Genomic DNA, 12906 nt, shown 5'->3' on the forward strand with positions numbered 1-12906 from the left:
CTTTTGAAATTCCTAAAAATTTAACAATTGGCTTCTGCAAGCCAGAGTAGGCATTCTCCAGCATACTCTGACTCTACGTTCCTCCTCTGACAAGCCACATACTGCTTCCCAGACTTGTTCACTGGATCCCTTTGCCTGGCCTGACTTACCTGTCATTTTCCCAGCCCCAAAGTGATTATTAGGATGACCCCAATGTGATCCACAATTCCATAAAATATTCTATATCAAAAGGTGAAGGGTTATATGATTTGCAGTGAATTTGATCTAGAAACAACTTGTGAGGAAATTGAACTTGTGACCTTAGAACTGTCAAAGCTATCTAGTTTGCTTGATCTCCCATTTCTAGGGTCAAACCAAGTAATAATAAAATAAATGAATTTCAGAACTTTGGCAGTTTTCCTTTAATTGAAAGTGTGCTTTTCTATCATTATAAGGGGAAGTTCCAGACTTCAACTTAATAAAAATCAGCAGTAGTTTTCAGCTACATTAGATTTCCACACTAAACAGAAACAGCTGAGAAGCCACAGTAGGTACGTTTGGTTACGACTGTTTAAAACTCAGTGGCTGGCTTTCTCTTGCAATTGCCAAAACTATCAGTCATAAGAAAATCAACTGGGTCTCTGAGTCCAATATAAGATGTTCATAATCTGTTACAGTGTTGCTAATTTGTTTTTCCAAAATGCATTTGAACCTCCCAGGAGCAATGTGTTTTTGTTTTGTTTTGTTGTTGTCGTTTATATTTTACACCCTCATTAAAATATTCAAATGGAAATTAGAAATGGATGAGCCAACTCACAGTATGAGTGTTTTAGATAAAAGGGGTCTCTGCAATCACCTAACTCATGTTGTAATAATATAGAAAACAGTAGATGCAGTCCAGGCGCAGTGGCTCACACCTGTAATCCCAGCACTTTGGGAGGCCAACGCAGTAGACTGCTTGAGTCCAGGAGTTTGAGACCAGCCTGGGCAACATGGTGAAACCACATCTCTACTAAAAATACAAGAAATTAGCCAGGCATGGTAGTGTGCACCTGTAGTCCCAGCTACCTTGGAGGCTGAGGTGGAAGAAGAGAGAATCCCCCGAGCCCAGGAGCTAGAGGCTGCTATGAGCCATGATTGTGCCACTGCACTCCAGCCTGAGCAACCAGAGTAAGACCCTGTCTCAAACAAACAAACAAACAAACAAACAAACAAAAAACAAAACAGTAGATGGAAATTCAGAGTGAAATGCCTCATCCAAGGTCACACACTCAGCCCTAGGACTAGACTCTCTGTCACTTATAGTGCCCTTTTCTTTACTATGTCATCTTTTCTCCTATTGGGTCAAAGGTTCATTGAAACTAGAAATAGAGAGTAGTAATTATTCTTTATAAGATGCTCTGGTCTCTGAAACAACACACAGAAACCCTCAGTGTGGGGGCAATAATCATATAGAAAAATTTTAAGTATTTGGAAACTTTTTAACCTTAAAGCCGTACTACACTTGGACTTAAATCCCAGTCATCTATTTTAAATGCACTTCAAAGTTTATAATCAGAAAACTCTAATTTCAAAGGAAGCATTTGTGTTTGTTTCTACTATTATATAAGCAAGATACGATTTTTTAAAATTAAAATCAAATGGTTATATTCATTGCCCTGTGGCTTTCATTTATAAAGCCATGACTTGTTACATATTTGTTGTGAACTACACTTCAAATAATTTGTTGTCATCAATAGTTAAAATAGTAAAATTTGCAAATGTTTTACTTTTTTGTTTTTGTTTGGTTTGAGTAAATTACAGCTGATCCTATATTCCTTCTACAATGACACTAGTGTATGTAAGTACACTCCTGTTTACCTGCATACATGGGAGGAAAAGAGGTAGAATTCCAGGTGGTCATTCCCGGAAGAGTCATACGTGTGAAAATAGGCCATTAGTATTCTCAGCACAGAGGTTCCACTGAAGGGAGTCCTGAGATCACAGCAAGTTCTGCATCTTCACTCTACTTGTCACTTCATATCCTAATTCATCTTCTGGTAGCCTGAATTCATCTTCCTGGTAGTCTCTGAAGAACTCAACACCAGAGAATATTTATTTTCCCTTGTTTGAGCCCATCAAGGCCAGCACAGAGCTGCTAATGGGGGAGATGCCTATTTAATACTGCACCAAAGAGTCTCAAACATCATCACTACCTGGCTCTTTCACAACTTTGTGGATGCTAACGGGTAGCAAGGACAGCAGAAGTCTCAGAGATGATACAGAGGCTGAAGTAGCCTTTTTGCTTTTTAAGCTTAAAAAAAAAGCACTAACCAACTTTTGTCATACCCAATGGCATTTTATTATGCTCTACAGAAGGATTTCATTCAGAGCTGAGAAGAAAAGTTCTCACTTATCTTTTAAATAAGTTACAATGACTTTTTAAAAAGCTTAAAATGTAGGAAGGCTATATGAAACCAGACAGCTAAGTCTCTAAATCTGTCTTAAAACAATCATACTACATGCAAACAATAGAGGCCAGGCATGCTCCCGTTATCTTGCTGAATATAAAATTCTATGCTTGATTCAATTCTGTGCTCTTTTGAGAATTAAATCATCCTTGATTCAATTCTGCGCTCTTTTGAGTAAGAATTATCCCCTTTATCCTTAAGATTAATACTAATAATGCTCAGAACCTACTAACATTTCTCAGGTGCCTTCTATGCAATCACCATCTCATATAAACTTCAAATAACCCTATCAATTTGGGATTATTCTCGCAAATTAGTTTCAGAAATTTTAAGCAGCCTCTACAACATCAGAGCTCCAATTCCAATGATGGTCCTAGAATTCAAACCCAGACCTTCTGAAGGTCCAGTGGCCTTTACTCTCTATCCAAACACCTCGCCATGCTTCCAGCAGAGATAATGTTTCAGTCTACTTGAATATGCTCTTTGACAACTTACACTACTTATTTTTTAAAAAAGAAGAAATGGAGGTTAAAATAAATTATGTTTCCATTTGGACGTTTTACCTTGTACTGAAATATTTTTTAAGTCAGACAGTCCAAAATGCTTTAACAATGACTGTATTAGTATGTATTTGTAGATCGAGTTTGTTAAGTCCAGATCCCCAGCATGTAGGCTTGTATTCTCAGAAACGTAACTGGGATTGAGCTTCTCAAACTACCCTCATCCCCTATTTCAACTGTTAATTACCTCCTAGATTTACGACCTTGTGTGAGTGATTGGGCCCAAATCAGAGTATGTGAAACAAGTGCACTGACCAAACAGAGTGAAATAATGAGAATTTCATCTACCCAGGATTGGGGAAGCCCTTCTCTGCAGATGTTCTTTTCTGTTTCTTCTGCAATAATGATGGAATACCTTTGAAGTCAACAATTATCAATGAGAAGCACTCTGGTAGAAAATTGAAACAGAAAATGTGAAGAAGGCTCCCATCTTCCTAGAACAGCATGTGACTTTCTGCCATAAGAGCTCATTATTAAGAGGGACTAGTTCACAAACCTAACCTTCCAAGGACCACAGCTTTATTAAAGGTACATCAAATGAGCCAGGTAGTTTGGTTCATGTACTAACAATGAATTAGCCCAAGTAAATAAGGTTGCTAAATAAGCATTGGCCAAGTAAATAAGGTTGCTAACTTGGAGAAGTCATTCTGGCTGGAGAGAATAAATATGAGCAGGACATAAAAAGAGAAGTGTCTATCTGTGTGGTCAGGGAGAAATTAGGGTTGGAGTGGACATACTTATTATCTGTTTTCCATCAAAACTATTTTTTAAAATGCCACTTGATCATTAATCAACAGATGCCATTCTTTGTAGAGCTATGTAATCACTTTAGACTCTATAGAATAGACTCAGAAGGTCTGTTTGGTTTGATACCTTCAAATAGCCACACTTGTTCTTTTAAGGTAATCTCATCACTGAGAGGCTTAACATGTTTCAGAGATATTACCTGTCCATTCTAGAAACAGCTAGAAAAACAGAAACAGAAAGATGTCACCCAGGGTCAGGATCAGAGGAAGAAATAGAACCTATGGATTCCACTAATTTACAATCTGAATTTTAGAATAATTCAAGGTAGCCAGAGGGAAAATGGAGGTCTATTTAAAAATACATTCTGAATAAAGGAGAAAACTGCTCAATGTACATGTGAAATTGTTTTTTTTTTTTTCACTGTTATATATGTGGTACCTGGAATAACACTTGACATATTCAAGAAACTCCACAAATATTTGTTGAATGAGTAAGTAAAAACACGAGAATAAAAATGGCCCATCTTCTCAATCAGGTCTATAACTTGAAGCCTAACAGCAGGCTTATCGATGAAATTTAATCATTTTTTTTCCAAAAGCCAGACTTTGCTAGCTATCTATACAAGTATAAAGGAATGTGGTTTGCCCTCTCACAGATGAAATGTGACAAGGCACTTGACTAGAACAATGACACATCAATATCTACAAGTGCCTCAATTTTAGTTTAGATTTATTGTTGTTTTTTGTGGGTGGGAGGGGAAAGAAGGATGCATTTTAATGCACTTTCTACTTTAGTCTCTATTTATTTTGCCTCTGTCTTTCTCATTCCTCTATGCTGCTCAATTTAATCAGTTTGCCCTTTCACAAAATGTACTAGCCACTGCCTTCTTTTAGGTTTAAAGAGTGTTTCATATTTTATTTTTAAGTAAGTAAAAGGAGAGAGGGAAGGAGGGAGGGAGGCAGGGAGGGAGGGAGAAGAAAGGAAGGAGAAGGGGAAGGGGAAGGGGAAGGGGAAGGAGAAGGGGATAAATAGCAACATTGAGTTGACCAATAGGACAACAGCAAAACCAGCACCTAACAAACTCCAAAGCAATATTAAAAAAGAAAGCCAATGAAGCTTTATGTTCAAAAGCATTCTGTTTAGTTTTATTTTCCTACCAAAATGTCAAAAAAAAAAAAAAAAGTCAAGGCACTAAATGTTTAATATTATACCTGGTTTCATTTACTCTCACCAGAAGGAAAAAACTATGAAAACATGTCTAAGGAGTACTTTGCTATCCCAAAACTTTTAAAAAACTTTAAAAATCTCAATATTCTATTAAAATAGAAAGACAATCGATATTAGTAATTTTAGTGGTTTCTGAGCACTGGGCTTCTATCTGTGAGGACTTTTTGTACCGATATAAATGACACAACTGACTGTGATTCCCTTTACCTATAGGGAAGCATTGGACAAAGTGCCTTCTACTCAATTTTAGGATCTAAAAACCAAGAGAGTAAGGTGCAGGAATTGTATTGCCTTTCAAAAATGCAGAATATAAAAATTAGACTATTATTTAAAGAAACATAGCAATTATGGAAGAACAAGCTACTCAAGAAACCAGGGTTCTCTATGTTCCCAGAAGGCAGGAAAAGACTGAGAGAAGTGAAACCCAGCTGTTTGACATTTCACTTCCAACCAGCAACTAACCCTGAATGTTGAATTTGGAAGGCAGTGTGTTATGGAGGTCCAGTCACTCATAGGAGAAGTTCTGCTTGGCAAAAATATTGGAACCACCCCATGATGAATGAAAAGCTAACTCCAGTAATTAAAATGATAAGCCTAGTAAAATGTTGAACCTACTTTAAAAAAATACATTAGCAGAACCAGAAGAGACTTCTATAAAAAATTATGTTTAATATTTATCAGCTTCTATAGGACAGTCACTAAACATATGTGACTACATGATAAATGTTAGAAAAGCTGCAAAAGAATAAAAAGGTAGAATACTCTGGACACACATGGAACTGAAAATCTCCCTTAGGCATTGGTTTCCTACTCCTTGCATGCCCACAGCACTTTACATTAAAAAAGAAGTCATATGAATCTCTCTTGATAATGAAAGGTTTGTTCTAGACTTGTTAATCATACCTGTATTCTTTTACCCTGGTAACTGCAGGGTACTAGAAGCCATGTTCCACTAAAAGGCCTTAACTTTCCAGCCCAAAGACAGCTCATTCACAGGTTACCTACAAGTGCTCTATCGCCAGGTAGCTTTCTACTTCCCAATCTTCTTGAGGTTATTCTAATATTTTGCCCAACAAAGCTCTTTCTTTAAAATGCAATGCCTTCCAAATTAGGCATTCAGATGATTGATTGGAAATTGAATGCCAAGAAAGTCAGCCTTCAGGAGGATAAGGTCAACCAGTCAATTTCCCTCTTAGATGAACTTAAAGTAGTAAATATGGAGTAGGCAAGAGAAAGTGAGTTTGACAAAGGCCGGGGAAAAAGTCGAGGTAGAGCACAAACCGTGGGCAGGCCAAGGTGTGGAGGAGGCAGAATTATAATGCGGAGACACTATGAGTAGTATGCAGAAGTTACAAGGTAGACAGAGATATACAGAAGATGGTAAATCAGATGATGCTTGGAAGAAAAGCTTGTAGTGGAAAGAAGCTGACATGAGAAAGAGGTAATGCTATGTTCAGGATGGCAAAGGAGAAGGTGAATCCATAAATGGCAGCTGCTGAATTCCCAGTTCCAAGTTCAGAGAAACCTAACCATACTCAGAGTCCTACACCTGGATTTTCATGAAGTTCTAGCATCCTCAATTTCTTTTAATACATCTCCAATTATTAAGCTGGAATTTGTCTTGTAAAAAAATAATTTAACAACTTTAAGAAACTGTGCATTTCTTTGGCCTACTTTGCCTGCCTACTTTTTAAATTGTACAGTGTCTTAGAGTTTTTAAAAATCTCTAGGTAAAACAAAGCCATAGCTAATGTCTAATCTACTGACTGTAATGAACTTCTTCAGCTTTCTGATTATCACTAAAGGAAACCTGTTCAGTACACTTTGGAAGATAAACCCAAGATGAAAATGTCTGTCTCTTAGAGTAAAAAGAATTGATAACAAATGACTTTCAAATCTCTTTATATTCCTGAATGACAAATTTAAAATTTTTGACATGTGGAAAAACTAGTAATATAAGAAATCAAGGATGCTCTCCAAGTTGAATAAATACATACAGGACAACATAATATCAACATGAAAAATGCTAGTGCGGCCTCACTGACAGTCAGGAACTCCCAACATTTTCCCAAGTGAGGACCTACTTCTACCCAACTGCTACAATATTTTATTACAAATGCAAGTGTTCATTTGCATCTCTCCTCAGGACTAGAGTGGGGATTCAGAACTCTGGAGCCACATTCACACAGTAGGCTTTGAATAGGAGCTTGGAATGAATCCAAGGTGAAAGAAAAATTCTAGTAACCCCGTAAGAGAATTTGTAAACATTCTTAATGGATTAATTAGTTTATTTATTTTCCTGGAAGATGTCCTTCAGGAAGCAAGTATACAAATCAAGATACAGTCTGTGCAGCTGGAGTAGAAAATCAGGATCAGATTCCCAGGGCTGAGAGGTAAATCTGAAGTGCCCTTGAACATTAGCAATAAGAGGCACATTCTGAAGCCACCTCAAAAATGCCAAAGCAGCTATGAAAAGTAAAAATTTCAGTCACATCAGTTCTTTGACATCACACCAATGATTTGTGGGTTTCCGTGCATTAGGTGTTCTGTAAATAAGAAAACTCACAGAACTAGATCTACTCAGTGAATGGTTAAAAATGAAGATCTCATAAACAGCTCTGCATCACAGCAGACAGCTAATAGTAAGTATTCAGGGAATGCTGGCTGTCGCACGTTAGCAGTGCTTTCCAGCACACGATAAAAGTCAGACTCTGAAGGTAGACAGATGTGAATTTAAGTTCTCACTTTGAGCGAGTTACTTTAACTTCTTTAAGCTTCAATTTCTCATCTGTGAAAGTATTAATAGAGAAAAACCAACCACCCCTTTGGTTGTTCACAATAACTGAAGAAGATAAGACATGTGAAAATCTCACATTTTGAAAGCCTGGCTCTCAAAAAGGCTACTTACTGCCAGAGAAGAAGGAAAAGGAGGAGGCAGGGGAGGAGGAAGAAGGAAGATGAAGGAGAAGCAGCAGCAGTGTCACCATTATTATTACTGGGTTTTTTAACAGAAAAAACTCAGAATCAGTCTCAGAGACACTAATGAATTTTTATCTTTCACTGTTAGGCAATTACTGGTACAAGCTTTCATTCTTGGCATTGTAGATCACATAAGTCTTTGTTTTGGGGGGTTGCCCTGTGCATGGTGGGATATTTGGCAGCATCCCTGACCTCTATCCACTAGAAGCCAGTAGCACCCCCAAATTATAATAACCAAAAATGACTCCAGATATTGCCAAAATATCCCATGGAAGCAAAATCTCCCCTGGTTGAGAATCATTGGTCGCTACTAATGACAGGGAGTCTGTGGCTTAGAAAATGTTGAAAATCGCCTGAGAAGCAAGCCAGACAAGTCAAGGGACAATGCTGGTGTCTGACTGTCACTAACCGGGTCTCACATTCTTATTCAATGTACGGCATGGAATTTTAAAACAAGTACTTGTCAGGAAACCACACAGCAGCAAGCTCAGAATTCCTGAACTTACAAAATAACCCATGGAAACAGTGTGGTGGAAATACAATAAAGCACAAATGACACAGAGAAGAACAATTTGGCAAGTGCTCCCTAATCACCCTCGCTCAATGACCCAGTCATAGCATGAGCAATGTCCTTTCTTCTCTCCTGCATGAGGAGGGAAGTGTGGTCAGAGGAAAGACTGGATGCCAAAATCGCCTGTGTTTTCATTCCACTGGCAACCCTGGCTTCAGGCAAGGCTTGACATCGCTGTTCCAGTTTTTCCAATTGTAAAACGGAGTTGGTAGTAATGAACCTAACCTAACCAGTGTTTTATTCTAAGCTGAGAATATCCATTCAGCACAGGGTCTTGGGTTATAATAACTATTGGGAGAAAAATCACTACAACCACAGGAAATACTTTTGTCTCCAACCTTTCAGGGTGAAAAATGGAATTTATTTCCTCTTTTTCATGAAATGCTTTGGTTTGGTTTGCCTTACAAGGTCTCTCCTCTGTGCTGTCTACACATGGACTAGAAACATTATGTAGATTAGTATTTCTCAACTTGTGTTTCACTACTGATCCCCTCAGAAGGTTTTTTTGGGGCATTTTTGTCTAATCATGGCCCCTCTTTATGAAATTTTAATACCAGAGAGATATTATCTTTTTATGTACCAAGTTCCTTTGGAGGGCCACAAACCACTGTGAATCTAAGATATTTATGCTCCCCAGGAACCAATTCTCACCACCCTGGGGCAATGCTGGTCCAACTGTGGATTCATGATGTGACAGGATCTAGCTTACGAAGTGTGTTCAGATCCTGAAGAAGCAGCTTCCAAAAGCAGGAGCTTAAATTGGGGTTTCTGAAGAGACTGAGAATACTAAAGAGAAACCTGGATAAACCAGATAATTCAATATGACATCAAAGCTACACAACACCTGGAGAAATCCAAATTCCCAAGGAAGAACCGTCTCATTCTCCCAGGGCTGGTGAGTCTCTGGGGCTGACAACGTCCCTCAATGGCTCAGGCCCAGCGCGATCTCAACTATAACCTTGCTTCATCTCTGAAGAGAAATGCCATCAAACATGCACTTAAGCATGCAAAAAATTTTGTTGGGATTATAAAATTATAATAAATTAATATAAAAATAAATGGCATGTAATAGCTACTACCATCAAAGAAATTGGAGCCATGGGGCAAAGGCACTTGTGGCTTTGATGAGGTGGTCAGGTGACCTGACAGGAGAGATGCCTCAAGAAATCAAATGACAGCTATATATGCATGTGCACTCAGAGGAGGGAAGACAGGGACCAGGGCAGCAGGACAGTAAGTGTGTGCCCTGCAGAAAGGACATTGGCTCCAGCCACATAAAACTCTGAGTTTGGATCACATCTTCTGACTTTCTAGATGTTATGTGATATCTTCTAATTTTTAAATGTAGACTTGAGGGGCCTATAGCAGGGTAAAAGGTGGGAGGAGGGGGAGGGTTCAAAAAAATAACTAATGGGTACTAGGCTTAACGCCTGGGTGATTAAATATCTGTACAGCAGGCCCCCATGATACAAGTTTACCTATGTAATGAACCTGTACTTGTACCCCTGAACTTAAAAGTTAAAAAACAAGGGCTTAAAATGTCTAAACCTTTTGTGGGCTTAACAGAAACACATCTGCAAACAATAAAAAACTATCCATTTGTCAACTCCATTTGCACACAAACAGCAAGAAAAAGTTCCTCTCTTCTGTAAGAAGAGACGCTGTGACTCCAAGGGACTTCTCAATATCACAGAAAGCACCAAATGGAGAAGGAGTGATGCAAAGCTCCCTCTTTTTATTCCAGTACATCTGTGTACCCTAATACAACAGATTAATCTGGTGGGTAATTATGCACAGAAATCACTGCCTCATATCTTTACCATATATGAAAAATTTGGGAATAGTGTACCCTAATTACCTAAAGAAATTTAAATGGCACGCTTCCATGACCACAAGTGAAGAGGACTTACGTGTTTTTTAATATGCTGCATATATCAGAAGCTCTTAATAATCACTGATTTCACCCATAGTTAACAATTTAATAATGGCACATTTCCTATCTAATTAGGCAAAAATGTAACATCACCAAACTAGTATTATCCTACATATGAATTTTTAAGATTTCCAAAACAGGAAGTAACTGTATCTTGCTAAAAATTTAGTTGATATGAAAGGCCCAAGTGAATTTCAACCCCGAGTCCTTGGCTTTTGGACAATTACAGACCTTTTTATAGTAGCTTGGTATGTTTTTAAATACAGCTCTCCCCAAGTCACAGAGGCTGTGCCAACTTTATTCTCTAGTCTCAGGAGTTCTGCTGTCTAGTGTCAGTTATTTTTCTTCACTTTTCATATTATGACTGTAATAAACAATTAATCCACAGCTTTGTATTTTGCTGACAGACATAAATTCAACATTGCAAAGCAGTGTCACTCAGATATAGGCATAATGTTAAAAAAAAATGTGATGTGTTGTAATCCCAGCACTTTGGGAGGCCGAGGCGGGCGGATCATGAGGTCAGGAGATCGAGACCACGGTGAAACCCCGTCTCTACTAAAAATATAAAAAAAAATTAGCTGGGTGCGGTGGCGGGCGCCTGTAGTCCCAGCTACTCGGAGAGGCTGAGGCAGGAGAATGGCGTGAACCCGGGAGGCGGAGCTTGCAGTGAGCTGAGATCGCGCCACTGCACCCCAGCCTGGGCGACAGAGCGAGACTCCGTCTCAAAAAAAAAAAAAAAAAAAAATGTGATGTGCTGATGAGTTTCACAGTAGTTATGGGCTCAAGGTCAATGGCTGAGGCAAATTCACTTTAGAGAAAATTACCTAATTTGTAAATTCTTTAGCTAAGATCTGAGTGATGGGAATAACCTTTTATAAAATAAGTGCATTTCTCTTAGTGATATCAGAAGTTAACGTTAATAGCCACAAGATGCTTAAAACTGAAAAGAAAAATTACAGATTCATGCTTAGCCATTAAATATTGTCAGCATACTCTAGTTCTGACATACTAATAGAAAAGATAGTAAAACTCATAAATCAATTGGCTGTCTGCTTCTAAGATTTACTGTATTCTAACTGGCCAACTATAAGACAAAATATTATGTTGAATATACTTTTAGCTACCTAAATACAGGGCCCAACGAGATGATAATTTATGGACAAAAAACAGACAGCTATGGTATAAGAGCTGCCATCCAGATGAAGGGAGGCCCTCAGTTATAACAAACAATGCATTTTATTACTTTTATCTCAAATTTCTCCAAGTTTCCAACTTTATCACCGTCTTATGATTAAAATGAGCTGTGATTAATATGTGGAATAAATTGCTTTTTCCTTGCTGTTTTATTTCTACTTCACTTGTACTGAACTAAGATAGGCCCTGAATAAAAATTTCATGAAAAGTCAGTGGTTCCCTGAAGCAAGTCCTTGGCCTTGTGTTGGTTCAAGATAGAAGTCTAATCCAGTTCACATCAAAACGAGACAAAAAAAAAAACAGTGGAGATGCTGGGGGAGTGATAGATTTTCATATGGCTGAACTGTACCATTTACATGATCTTTTGTCTGAGGCTATCCATTTCATTAACCTGTCTGATATCAAAGAGTATGTTATGAAATGATATTGATAATAAATAGGAGCTTCCCTAAAACTTTTCAAATAAATTTATTTTCTAAAATAAAAGGTTAGAAAGCCTACATTGGGCCCCTCTCTAATCTTAATTTCAATTAAATCTCCAAGTCTGAAAGCCACTGCTCTGTGTGGCTCAGTACACGGGTTTAATTATCTAAAGGAAGGTGCCCTGGTGGTAGGTAAGACCTCGGTCAGAAAAGGACCAAGAAGGGAAAGGGGACGGTGGGTCCTGAAGGGTGAGTATGTGCCGTGTACCCTCATCACCCCCATCCCTAACTCTGGGATCACTGTGGATATTGCAAGAGACTGCCTCTACAAATTCATGAGCCTAATTGCCAAACTATTAAGTTTGGGCATTTCATTCTGTGACTTTGGCCCTGGAAACTGACCAGTGATAACACAAAAGCATAGCACAAAAGCATGGGCAGAGATATTTAGATGAAAAGTGACGTAAAGATGTGTTAACTTCTGGCTTCTCTCCCAAGCATGTGAGGCGGGAGGGAAGGGAAAGGAGACAGAAACCTCAGGGTGGGGTGTTTCACTGCATCCCCCACCACTCCTCTCTATTTTTATCAAGAAACCATGCCTCACTCTCCCTTTATCTTCTCTTCCATTCTGCACACACATGTGCACACATGCACTCCTGCCTCAACTTTCTTTTTCTTACTCCAGGAGATTCAGAGAGGCCAAAGGGTCCTCTTTAGTGGCAGCTGAAATTGAGAGTATTGGGCAGCAGGCCCATCTTATAACCTATCAAAACAATTTGTGGGCCAAACTCTAGGGGGTCTAACGTTGGAAACCTCAATTAATATTTCTTCTTGAAAGCAA

The 12906-nt window shown here is 38.5% G+C and overlaps 1 protein-coding gene across 8 annotated transcripts in view; it reads right to left on the reverse strand.

Annotated features, from left to right (window-relative positions):
- The window catches only part of SATB2 (SATB homeobox 2), a 190961-nt gene that overhangs the window by 26381 nt on the left and 151674 nt on the right, over positions 1–12906 (reverse strand). The gene's annotated exons all lie outside the window — the stretch shown is intronic.

Source organism: Symphalangus syndactylus, chromosome 8 (assembly GCF_028878055.3).
Source record: "Symphalangus syndactylus isolate Jambi chromosome 8, NHGRI_mSymSyn1-v2.1_pri, whole genome shotgun sequence".
In the NCBI taxonomy this organism is placed as follows: Eukaryota; Metazoa; Chordata; class Mammalia; order Primates; family Hylobatidae; genus Symphalangus; species Symphalangus syndactylus.